This window comes from Suncus etruscus, chromosome 13 (assembly GCF_024139225.1).
Source record: "Suncus etruscus isolate mSunEtr1 chromosome 13, mSunEtr1.pri.cur, whole genome shotgun sequence".
In the NCBI taxonomy this organism is placed as follows: domain Eukaryota; kingdom Metazoa; phylum Chordata; class Mammalia; order Eulipotyphla; family Soricidae; genus Suncus; species Suncus etruscus.
In genome coordinates, this window is record NC_064860.1 from 83317048 (window position 1) to 83330615 (window position 13568).

Here is a 13568-nt window from a genome sequence, read left to right on the forward strand (position 1 = left end):
ATGATGAAGGGGACACTGAACTTGATAGCATGTGGCTAAGCCTATCCTTTTTGCCTGTAGAATTTCTCTCTGCCTCTGGCAAAGACATCCAGAAGCAAGTTGGTGGGAATAGGAGTTCACAAAAAACTTCCAAAGATAGAACTGGGTTCAGTGACTATAGTGACTTTTTTATTTTTTTTAAGGCATGAAATTTATTTCTACAGAAATAAAATCATTGAATTGCAAAACTATATACACAGAGGTGTTAAGAATTGATCTTGAGTTTGTAGAGTGAGGACTCCACAGAGCTTTCTATAATTGTGTGAAAGGAGAATTCAGTTTGCTAGAGAATCCCCTAAAACTCTTGCCCCAAGGCAGGAGAAGAATAAAGTATACTGTTATGAAAATAGATTAGGTGAATTGGAGGTCTCCTAGCCTTCTTTATCAATAGCTTGTTTTCTTGTCATGTAGGCACTCCTCAGGCCAAGAGCTAGAACAGAGGATAAGGTGCTTGTCTTGCATGCACCTGTCTGGGTTTAATCCTCAACATCCCTTTTGGTTTCTGAGTCCTCCCGGAGTGAACTCTGAAGTGTAGGGTCAGAAATAAGCCTTGAGCACAGCCACCAGGTGTGGATCCAAAACAAAACAACAACAAAAAGGAATCAATCCTCACACTGATATTTCTTTCCAACTCTCTCTCTGCATCCAGTATGATCAGCTTAAGAAAATATCTGTGGAGAAAGTTTTGTTATTAACATTAATAATCATCTCAGAATAAATAGATCAGAGGACAGAGAGATAGTACAATGAGAAAAGCCTTGTAAGATGCTGATTAGGGTTCTAGTCTTGGTTAGTACAGGGTTCTAGGCAAGGCTAGTTCTAGTCTTGGCTGAGTACAGAGCCAGAAGTAAACCCTGAGCATCATCTGGTATGGCCCCCAAACAAACAAGCATGAAAACCAAGAATCAATTAATCCATAGCTAAATTCTTTGCACATACAATGTTTCTTTCATTTGAACAATTCAGTGTAGACTGCATATATATTATAATACTTGCAATACTCTACGGCTCTTCCTGCTTTTTGACCTAAGACTAGATAGAATATTTTTGTATTTCTCCTCTTTTTTTCCTTAATTAGTTAAGAAAAATTGAAACATACCATTTATTTAGCATTTTAATTTTATAGCTCTTGAATTATTGGGGGAGGGGAAATGTTCAGATATAATAGAGAAAATAAACCAAAGAGGTCTATTTTTAGAAAGGGCAGGTTGTAAGTCATTGAACTCCAGAGTGGTTATTGAATTCCCTTGTGGGTTGGTTCTTTGAGAGATAAAACTTTAGCCTTCAGGCTATCTTCATTTTACAAAATTAGGGAGGATGATAAAATAAAGGAAACATTCTTTGTGTTCAGAGTTTGCTGGTTTTTGAACTTAGTTCTTTAATTCCTTCAGGCTTAGTTTCCTTTCTTATTATAGTCATATAGTTCTTCATTTATGTGGTAGTAAGATATCAATACATTTCCTAACTGAAAAGTTTGTCTAGCCAATATACTTATTAAAAATTATTGTGAACTAACATTTAGTACAGGTATTTTGTTTTTTCAGATGTAGGGCAATGTTTCTCAACCTTATTCCAATTAGATATTTTAGAATGAGAACTTATATTCATTGGAAATTAAAATCTTATTATTTCAGTAATAATGAAACATAATGAATAACTCTTGTGAAAAGGAAAAAACCTTTAGACCTTTTATCCTGGATAAGTTTCTTCTATCTATGTTTTAGAAATCTTTGTTGTATCCTTTGATATAAATAGAAGCTTAGTGTGCAGAGTACATATAAATAGCAATGTTCACCAGTATATTGCATAAGTTCAGTACCCATTTGGTACTCAGGTCATATGAGTTCCCTATTCTTCTACCTTATTTTATAATAAGTGTAACTAAACAAACACCAGTTCTTATATAAAAGTTGTGCGTATTCTTTTCTCCAAATTTTGAAAAATGGTGTTGGTTCTAATGAATTACTTAGAAAATAGTAATTATTGTTTTCATGAGCAAATGATATTTTATGGACCATCGTAACTCACTATAATGTATTTATCATTTTATCTCTCTATTGGTCTCATCTATAAGTTTTAGAAGTTGATCATGAAGAATAATCAAAATGCTTGGGGATAGAGCAATGGCTCAGTGGTAGGGTGTTTGCCTTGCATGTGGCTGACCTAGGACAGACAGAGGTTACATCCCTGGGGTCCCATATGGTCCCCTAAGCCAGGAGCGATTTCTGAGTGTATAGACAGGAGTAACCCTTGAGCATCACCAGTTGTGGTGCAAACCTCCTTCCAACCAAAAAAATGCTGACCCCAAGATCCAGCGAAACAATGAAGCATTATTTAACAACAGAGAAGCACAAAGGAGAACTACAGAGGCAAAGAAGTTCTAAGAAGAGTGTTGGTATGAACTTTAATTTCAAGATGCAGTTAAAATACTGATGGGAAATTTTCTTTATAAAGCATGATGTAATGTACTTTATGATTTTCAGAAATAATATGGATTTTACATGTCTTTCAGGCCACGTTCAGAAAATGATATACCTAGGTAGTTCACCTTAAAACTTGTGGTTACAAACTTGGTATTATTAAATATAAATGCAAGTGTAGATAGAATTTTTAGCCCTTAATATAAAGTGCTTTTCACTTGGCTTTTCTTCATTGCTTTGAGGACGAGAGATGCATCAAAGTTTGTGGTTTCTAAAATTTGTTGAAAATGTTAGAGCAAAGGCTTGATTGATTGGAATAAACAAGAAGCAATGGCAACAGCTATTTTTTAAGCATAAAGAGGAATGAAATGATTTAAAATAAATAGCAGTTACATTTATGACTGCTTGGATGTTTTTAATTTTCCTTGCCTGATTAAAAATGAAACACTTCTACAGACAGCAACAAAATTACCACATTTTTTTAAAAAATTACCACATTTTAAATTCAAAGATCCGAGCATCTGAGTTTTCTTTCAAAAATTCAACTTCGTGTATCTTTGTTCAAGTATTCTAAAGTTTTAGTAAATGTTACATATTTGTTTTAATTTTGAAAATTGATCAAGTTTATGGACATCATAAACTCTTTAATCTCAACTTTAGTCTAAGTTGGTAACATCAATGAAAAAATTGCTAAGTATTTTCTTATTTCAAAGCTATAATATTCACCGAAATCCTAAAACATAGCAGCTGAAAACTAATAGGATTTTTCAGGTTGTTAAAATGTCAAACTTTTAAGAAAGAACCTTAGAGGATTCTCTATAAAATAAAATCCTTGATCCCAAGAACAATTGAGTATTTATAGTCTGATTTCTTGTAGAAAATTACTTCTATAATTGGGAAATTGAAATCACAATAATTTTCTTTAATACATTTTGGGGTGTTTGGATCGTGCAGCCATACCTGGCGATGTTCATGGGCCTTTCTATCTTTGTTTTAGGAGTGAAGCCTGGCTCTGCACAGAGAATCATATGCATCTTGAATTTAAACTGGGTTGCTGCTATTCACGGTATTCACAAAATAAGCTATGATGCAAATAAGATTGAATATAGTACAATCCTTCATTATTCACATTTTAGTCTTATTTATAGAGATGTTGAAGGCTTTCCCAACCTCAAAGAAACCAAAGCAAGTGGAAGAACCAATTTTATATACAAATCATATTTTCACCTGCTTTACACTGTCTTTATAGGGAATTCTTATCAAAGTGTTATTTTTCCTATAATTTTATTTACAAATATGCATTTGAGACTTAGATCATAAAAGCTTGATTTTAAATGTTAGGCTTTCAGTCTCCCATTTATTTCTCATTCCCTCAGAGATTAATTGGCTTATTGTTTGTGTATTACTGACAAGGAAATTGAAGTTAAAATAATCAGTATGAAGTTCAATTAGACTTTTGCTCTCGCTGAGAAAAAGATTTTATTACAAGTTTTAATAAACTTATTGTTTGCAACTCAGAATTGTATTTCCCATTAAAAACTGCCAAATTGGGCCAGAGAGATAGTGCAGCATATTTAGTGCTTGCCTGGCATATAGCCAACCAGAATTCAATTCCTATTACTACATATGGCTAACTGAGCCCACCAGGAGTAATCCCTCAGTAAAGAGCCAGGAATTAGCCCAAGCACAAAAAGGAGTAGCCAAAAACAAAAATAAGAATTGAATCCAGGGTAGCTATGTACAAGTCAAGAACCTTACCCACTGTATTATCATTCTCGCCCTCAGATAATAGAGCTGTTTAAAGTACTTAAACTGATGTATCTTGGTGGAATTCAATATTTTAAAAAATTATAAATATTGAATTATATTTAATAGTATTTCAGATGATAATAGAAATAAACTAAGGTGCTTTTGTCTTTTGTGTTTCTTTTATTTTAGTTTTGAGCCACATGCTCAGGAGTCATTCCTGGCTCTACACTCAGGACTTACTCTTGATAGTTCTCTATTTACCATATGGATGCCAGGGATAAACCCCAGATCAGGAACCCTACACTGTTCTTTCTCTCCAGTTCCTCAATAAGGCATTAAATTAGAAAGAAACATTTTTCAGATTTCACACAATAAAAAAGCATAGAATTTTTATTATGTCTATGACACAGCTATGTAATTTTCATTAGTAATATATATATATATATATATATATATATATATATATTTGGACTGTAATTCAGAGGAGAAGTGAAATAGGAAGTTTCACACTTCCTGATTTGATTTATTTTCTATGTTTTTATTTGAGCATCACACCCTGCTGTACCCAGTGATTTCTAGTAGCTTTTGCTCCGTGTATTTGGATCATTCCTGATAGGGGTTTGCAAACCATATGTACATGTAGTACTGTTACTAAGAACAGCTGCATGCAAACACCTTACCCACTGTTTTATCTCTCCAGCCCACATTCCCTGATTTTAAATGGCATTCTAAAGCTATAATGATCAAAATGGTGTGAAATTGGAATGAAATAAGATTCTCATACCAGTGGAAAATTGAAGGGCCAGAATTAAACTTTCAGAATTATATAATTCTCTTATAAAAAAAACTAAATTTATTAAATGAAGGAAACATTTCTATTCAACACATGGTGCTGGAAAAACTGAATAATTTCATGCAAAAATAAATAAAATTGGATCTCTGTTTTACTATGCACAAAAGTTAATTCAAAATTGGTTGAGGACATAATATTAGACCTGAAACTATAAAATATTTAATGAAAACATAGGTTTTCTATCCAGGATTAAGCTTCAATGGTGTCTTTAAGGATTCAACCCCATTTTCAAGAAAATAAAAGCAAAAATGAACAAATGGAACTTCACCCAACTGAAAACCTTCTGTTATAAAAAATAATATGGCTAAAATAAAGACATCCCAGTAAATTTGGGAAACATTTGCTCCTAATACATCAGATTAAAGGCTAATACCTAAGATTTAAAAGCATACACAAAAATTTATGGTGAAAAAACAACTTCATTAAAATATAGGGGAATGAGATTAATAGACGTTTTCTTTTAGAAGACAAATGATGACCCAAAAGAATGTGAAAGTGTTCTTCAGGTATGTAGAGACAGTACAAGAGAAGGTTTTTGCTGTCTATGCAGCAAACCTCAGTTTGATCAGTGATGTCAAATCTGGTTCATAAATACTTCCAGGTGAACTACTGCACATTGATCAAGGAACAGACATAGACAGAGCAACAAAAACACAAAACAAATATAAAAGTTTTCGTAATCAGTTGTTATTAGGAAATGGTAAATCAATATGACCTTGAGATATCACCTTGTAACAATAAGAATATTTATACTGGAGCTGGAGCAGTGGCACAAGCAGTAGGGCATTTGCCAAGCACACACTAACCTAGGATGAATAGCCATTCGATCCCCTGAGTCCATATGGTCCCCCAAGCCAGGAGCGACTTCTGAGTGCATAGCCAGGAGTTAACCCCTGAATGTCACCGGGTAGCCCAAAAACAAAGAAAATAATATATACATACATATATATGTATGTATGTGTATATATACTTATATATATTATATATGTATGTATATATATATATATATATATATAGAGAGAGAGAGAGAGAGAGAGATATCAAGAATCCAGAAACAACCATAGTTGGCAGGAATGTAATTAAAAAAGAACTCTCATTTACAGTTGGTAGGACTATAATCTGGATCACCTTTGACATAAAAATATAATTATCATACCTAAATCAAGAAAAAATCAATTCAAAATTATTTTTTTACTTCTCTATGGTGTTACTAAATTCAGTGTATAAGAATTTACTGGGCTATCGTTGATGCTAGTTGAGCCTTCTGTGTTCGTATTTAGGCTCATTGGGTTGGGCAAATTACCATGTGACTTTCCTAACAGATTTCCTATGATACTACTAGAAAAGTTTTGAGTTGTTCCAAGATTGCTGGTCCAGGATCTATAGATTTCAATCAAATCTGATGGCTTGACATTTTGGTAAGGTTGAGTTGTAAAGCCAGGCCATTTCTATCAGAGGGTGAAAATGTGGTGCTGTACTGCCATGGCTCCAGGCAGAAATGTGAATCTATCCCTAGCCATTCTGAGAAGGCCCCCAGAGGTATCAATCCAAACCAGACTACCTGGGTAGAGTTGGTGGCCATTAATTTCTTTTGGAGTTTGGTAGAGAAGATGGGCCATTTTTCTTCAAATGCCACTTCTGTATCAGGACTAGAGTCATGATAATTTAGATTTAAACCATAATTTTACATCAGGTCTGGTTGATTTAGAAAACTTACATAGATATGAAGGGCACTGAAAAAATCTAGTATTTTAATATTCAGTCACTAGGCGCTTATCATTCATATTGAGGTAAGATTGTTACCTCAAACACATACATTCCATTTTACCTAATTCCCATAAAAATGTGTTATACTTGTATATGATGCATAATGCATTTTTAGGTATTTCCCCAAAAAGATATATTCATTTTTACTAGGTACTAATGCTAACTGAATTCTCTACTTATAACTTGGTATTTCTGATGACTGGAAGAATATGCCATAGATTCACTTCTGACACAGTATTTTCCAGATAACCTTTTATGGAACTAAGCAATTACATCTGTTGCATGAAAATGGGGGGGGGTGTTAAATAGCCAAAGTCTACAGGGAGTCAATAAAGAAGCTATAGAAATATTTCTAGGAATATTTTAGACACTAAGATGCTTATACACTAGAAATAGGATGGCTAGCAAAATTCCATTTATCATCATGAATAGAAAAAATGATGAAGTCACAAAAATATATTGGATTATATATTCTAAATAAACATCTTTCTAAACTTACTTTTCCCTTTATTTTTTGGGGTTGTGTTTTCTATTAAAAGCCATTCCTATATAAAGAAACATTTTGTTGGGAATCTAAAAATAGAAATAAGGCAAAGTTTTATTTGTTTTTAGAAGTACAAGATCTGATCATGGGCTGCATTGCTAGTGGTTTATTCAAGTGAAGTCTTGAAGCTGGAATTTCAATAATTCTGTGATAAACTTACTTCTGGATTTAATGCAATCCCTATATTTCTTGTCATTGTTTTCCAGATTCTGACCCGCCCAAAAATCTTTAGATTAGCTTCCTGCTATTTGTAACTAGAGGATAATGTTCTCATAGGTACTCAATTAGAATGCTAGTTATAATAATCATGAATATATTAAATAATACATTTACCCATACTATGAATAAAATTATCTATAATTTATTTTAAAAAGGTTAGATAAAACATGGCCTATAGAATAACAAATAGTCCAAGGAAATATTTATTTTATAAAGATCACTTACTAGGGCCAGTGAGATAGTATAGCTAACAAATCAACTTCTTTGCACACCGTTGATACAGGATCCATCCATGGCACTGCACAAAGGAAAGATTTGTGTATTACCATGAGTGATCCTTGATCATAGAGGCAGGGATAAGAACTAAGTACCAAAAACAAATATATAAAATAAAAATTTGCAAATTATCACTATTTTGGCTTGTTATGGGGGCCACACCTGGAGGTGCTCAGTGATTTGTCCTAGCTTTACCCTAAGGTATCACTCCTAGTGGAGTCAGAGAACATATGGAGAGCTGGGGATCAAAACTTGATTGTCCAATGCAAGGTAAACACATTACGTGCTATACTTTCATTCTGGTCTCATTTACTTATGTTTTAAATGGTTGCATTGTATTTAATTTTTTCCTTCCCTATGCTTTTGAGATGAGTAGAATATTGAATATTCTTGATTGTAGTGTTTACACAAAGCTAATTAAGGTGCATCAGAATTTACAGACTTTGATATTAATCTGGGAATCCCAAACATCAGTGTCTCTTGGATTAAACTCTCTATTTCATGCCTTGAGGGCAGGGGATAAACTAATGAGCTATCTCTGGGACCCCGAAGATAATTTTAATAATTCTAATCTATTTATGCAATGTACATAACCCTTAATAGTAATGTTTCAGGCATACATTCAGTGTATAACTCCATATCCTTCACCATCATTATTTCAAGTTCCCTTCCACTCCTTCTTCCTACCTACTACCTCCTTGCTAAAAATCTTTTTAATTTATTAACATTTGGATTGCATGGTCACAATGTTTATGATTGTCAAATGAAGGTAATTATCTTACCTCCAATCTACCTCATGTCACTCCATGCACTCAGCCTCTTTCCTGGTATTCCTCATTCTTAGCTGAAATTCTTATTTGAAATCTATGTTGAAATCTAGGTTTAAGAGTTTATTGTCATTTGATTCCTTCTATTCCTTTTTCCTCTTTACACCACAGATAAGTGAAGTCATCCAATATTTATTTTTTCCCATTGACTTTCTTTGCTTATCTAGATATCTTCCAAAAGTGCATGATTTCATCTTTTCATATGGCTGCAGAGTGTTTCATCATTTTACATCAGTTTCATGTTCACAAAAAAACTGAGGAAGTAAAAGACTTTTCTTATATATTGCCTTTTCCACACATGTTAAATTTTTCTCTAAGAATTAACAAGAGTTCTTAATTCTTGATGTTCAGAAAAATTAAGATGGACACTGGGCTGATATTTGGGGGGTGATAGTATAAAATTTAAGCTGATCCAGGTTCATTTCCTATACCACATGACTTTTCAATCAACATCAGTGTGGCCCTAGAGGCCACTGATCATCACCACTGTGACTTTAGCAGTCCCTGACAACATAAGCCCTAGCAACACTATGTAATCAGATCCTAAATAAACTGCTAGCCCACTTGGCCAAACACTATTGGAAGTAGCCCATAGTTAATTAGCACTAATTGGAAGACTAGTTGTGTATGCTTTATTCTTTCTCTACTTCTTTTTTTGTTTGTTTGTTTCTTATCCTTCTCTAATATTTTTGTACTTTAAAGATGTCTAAAGTATAAAACTAATTTAATTGAAAATGTTATTGATTATCTAGCAATATCTTTATTGTATGCATTAACTTCCCTTTGTGTTGATTTTTCTTGATTTTTAAAATAATGCATTTACAATAAACTGAAGGTTTTTATTCAGTTTGATTTTGGGGCCACACCAAGTGATGCTTAAGAGTTACACCTGGCTCTGTTCTTGGAATTACTACTGGCAGTGGTATATTTATATATATTTGTATATAATTATATATCTTATTATATATTATATATAGAACTTGTATCATGGTTATTCCAATAAAGGGCAAATGCCCTACCTGCTGTATTATCACTCCTGTCCCTCAACTAAAGATTTTTTTGGGGCCGGGAAGGTGGCGCTAGAGGTAAGGTGTCTGCCTTGCAAGCGCTAGCGTAGGACAAACCACGGTTCGATCCCCCGGTTTCCCATATGGTTCCCCCAAGCCAGGGGCGATTTCTGAGCGCATAGCCAGGAGTAACCCCTGAGCATCAAACGGGTGTGTCCCCCCCCAAAAAAAATATGTTTTTAGGAAAATTAATAGTTCACATAAACTATGTGTATCCCTTAACTTTGTTATAGAGATCACCTCTATCTGAAATCTTTTGAACAGGTTTATCTTGAATAGCTCTATATGCCTGATGAATGTATCATTAGTTATACACACAAATCCATGAATCTTTCATATACAAAGAGTAAAAGAAAATAAAGTGATACCAAAACTAAAATCTCACAAAAGATACTTACAAATATAAATTTATAGTATATGAGAGAAGGCCTAGTCCCATTATATTCTTTCCGATGGAGAAGGCAAAACTTAAATCTAAGGCACTTTTTGCTTTTTGGGTCATATGTGGTAGTACTCAGGGCAGTTACTCCTTGCTCTGCTCTCAGAAAACACTCCTGGCAGGCATGGGACAATATGGGATGTCTGTCCTGGGTCAGCTGCTTGCAAGGCAAATTCCCTACTGCTGTGCTATCTCTATGGCCCCTGCTTTCTTTTTTATATTGCCAATTTTTTGTAACTTTGTTTCACAACAAAACAAAACAAGGAAAAGGCAAAACAACAAAAATTTTTAGAAGGATTATCTAGGGTTAGAAAAAACTAGAATAGATTGGCCTAAGACTTGGAGTTCAACAGGCATCTATTTTCCCTGCAGGAAAGTACTACTCTACATGTATTTGACTCTGATTCATTCCATAACCTAAGGAACACATGTATATTGGTTAAGGATTCTAGGCAATAGGTCAGAAAGAATTCTCAGGTGGACACTAAACAGTGGAGTCTTTTTCCTTCTCTACTCAACTTTCTCTTCATTATTGTTGATAATTACATTGCTAAGGGAATAGGTGAGGTTCAGAAAAGCCTGAGATAAGATGGAGAATAAGATCAGCAGGGCTAACATACCTTAGCAAATCTCATATTTAATTCATTGTAGTAAAAAAATGTCCCAGGGTATTTTCAGCTCCCTGCAAAATATTTCTCTGTGTTTCAACCAGGGTGAAAGGAATGTCTGCCTTACCTGACCTCTGAGCAAAGTCTAGTTCATTATGATAGTTTAATGTATCAAAAAGTATGCCCACCACACCATGGCAGTGTTGCCATGGCAACTCCTGGAAATATCAAATATGATTCAGAATCTTAGATCCCAAGGCATCCCTATCTATTTGGAGTGAAGCAAGATAAAATAGGAAAGGAAAGGCAGAGTTTGAAATCAGGAAAGAAAGTAAAACAAAGGTACACCATTGGTTTTCTTGAAACACCACTTCCTTACTTAATAAGAATATCTTTGTTACATTCTCTTTTCCTTAAATAAATTCTTCACTTAAACCCTAGTAGGGTTTTTACCTCCTAATCTTCTGAACCAAACAATTTATTTAAACATGTCATGCTCTTTATGAAATCTTTCTTGGCACAAATCAAGAATCAAGAATGGTGCTATGCATGCCTCCAGCTATAAGATTAGGAATATCTTTTTTTCCTTTAGTTTTTGGGTCACACCCGGCAGCACTCAGGGGTTCCTCCTGGCTCTATACTCAGAAATTACTCCTGGCAGGCTTGGGGAACTAGATGATGGCGTGCCAGTATTTGAACCACCTTCTTTCTGCATAAAAGGAAAACACCTTACCTCCATGCTATCTCTCCAGCTCCAAGATTAGGAATATCTTAAATTTTAGGAATATCTTACATACGCTAAAATTCTGTAATAAGGACATACCAAGAGCAACCCTGCTAATGTTGTCCTGCCATTTTCTGTATGTGCATTGTATTTTTATTGTGTAGTTCATTGTGAATGCTTACTGTCTTCCCTCAAGAATATGCAAAACACACAACTTTTTTGAAAAACTCCTAGAATATGTATAAGCTATAAAGTCACTTTATCTCTGCTGTGCATAAAAACAGACCTAAATTGTTTCTCTCTTTTTGAAGCTTATTCTCCATTCTATGCTGGTAGACAGTAGAACTTAAGTTGTTTTTATGTCAACAAAAACACCTTTTACTATTCCATTGTTACTGTTTTTGAATTACATAACCAATGTGACAGGCCATCGTTTTTCTCTGCTAATCTTCATCTTACTCATCTTTATATGAGCTCCTCTCAGTGTCCCTCCCAAGAAAGTATAATATTATTAATAATTTTTCTTTACTTTTTCTCATTAAGCTGTCTGATGTATTTTTATTTGATTAGGTTCAGAAAAGTCAAGAACTAAACAGTATTTCTCTTTTGTCCAAATTCATAGTATGGGCCAGAGCAGTGATGCAAGCAGTAGGGCATTTGCCTTGCACGTGGCTGCCTTAGAAAGGCCACAGTTCAATCCCCCCAACGCCCCATATGGTCCCCCAAGCCAGGAGCAATTTCTGAGTACATAGCCAGGAGTAACCCCTGAGTGTCACAGGGTATGGCCAAAGAAAAAAAAAAGAAAAATATTTATAGTAGAATGTAATCATAATTTACAATATAATGTAAAAGTCCTTGCCATTCTGTGGTGCTCAAGCTGTATCAAAATCAGGTTAGGATCATACAGTTACATGATGCACACCAAAGGCTGGGCTCCTTTATTTGGGGAGATCACACACATTCTCCTGCAGCACTCCTGAGGTGTCATCATGTTGCTCAAACATGTGCTTATCAAGGGTCCTATTTCCTGACTGTGAGTCTTGTTGCATCTTTAAATGTTCTCCAAATTCGAGACTCCTTTGTTGTGGTGATTATCCAGAGGTAGGCTAGAAATAACTTGATGCTGTGGGATCACAAATAGCATAGCCATCAGCATCTTGGTCTGTGCATTGACACCCTCAGGGATTAAACTCACAACGTTATGGTTGCAAGAAATGAATTCTGAGTCTCTGAGCTATATTCTTCTAGGTTGCACATTCTTATTTTAATTGAATCTTCAGAAACTAAATGAATATGACCAATGATGTTTTATTTATTTATTTATGTAACCTTACTCAGATACTTTGTTTTGTAATATTTTTTGATATTCACTTTTATTTAATTTTTATAATGTCCTTATTTAAGCACCATGATTATAAACATATTTGTCATTGGGTTTCCATTATAAAAAAAGAACACCCCCTTCACCAGTCCTTTACATATATAAAAATATATATGTATTTCGGTTTTTGGGCCACTCGGTAATGCTCTGGGGTTACTCCTGGCTATGAGCTTAGAAATCACTCCTAGCTAGGGGGACCAAATTGGACACCAGGGATTGAACCGAGGTCAGTCCTGGATTAGCTATGTGTAAGGCAAATGTCCCACCACTGTGCTAACACTCTGGGCCCATTTCTATATATTTTTAAATACCTGGTTTGCATTTGGATATATAACATAGTGAATTAGAATGCCTGTGTTACAAACCTCTAGTCAGGAATTTTATCCCTGTCAACAGCATGTGCATGAATGTTATCCTGGAAGTTCTACTGCCTGTGATTCTCCCTGTGTCGCAAATAATTTCCAATCACACCATTTCTGATTACACGCCAGATATGAAAAAAATGCTAATGATAAATATGACCCCTGGATAACACCACAATCAGAAAATACAACTTGTAGGGAATGTGCGTATGAGCACTGGAACCGAGCATATGTGTGTGTGAGCACTGCTACTAAAGAGTCTGAATCCTAGTAAACACACAGGCAAGCATACA

General features: G+C 34.5%; 1 pseudogene; it reads left to right on the forward strand.

Annotated features, from left to right (window-relative positions):
• Window positions 1-2361: 2361 nt before the first annotated feature.
• LOC126025864 (40S ribosomal protein S4-like) overlaps window positions 2362-13568 on the forward strand; it is a 142488-nt pseudogene continuing 131281 nt past the window's right edge.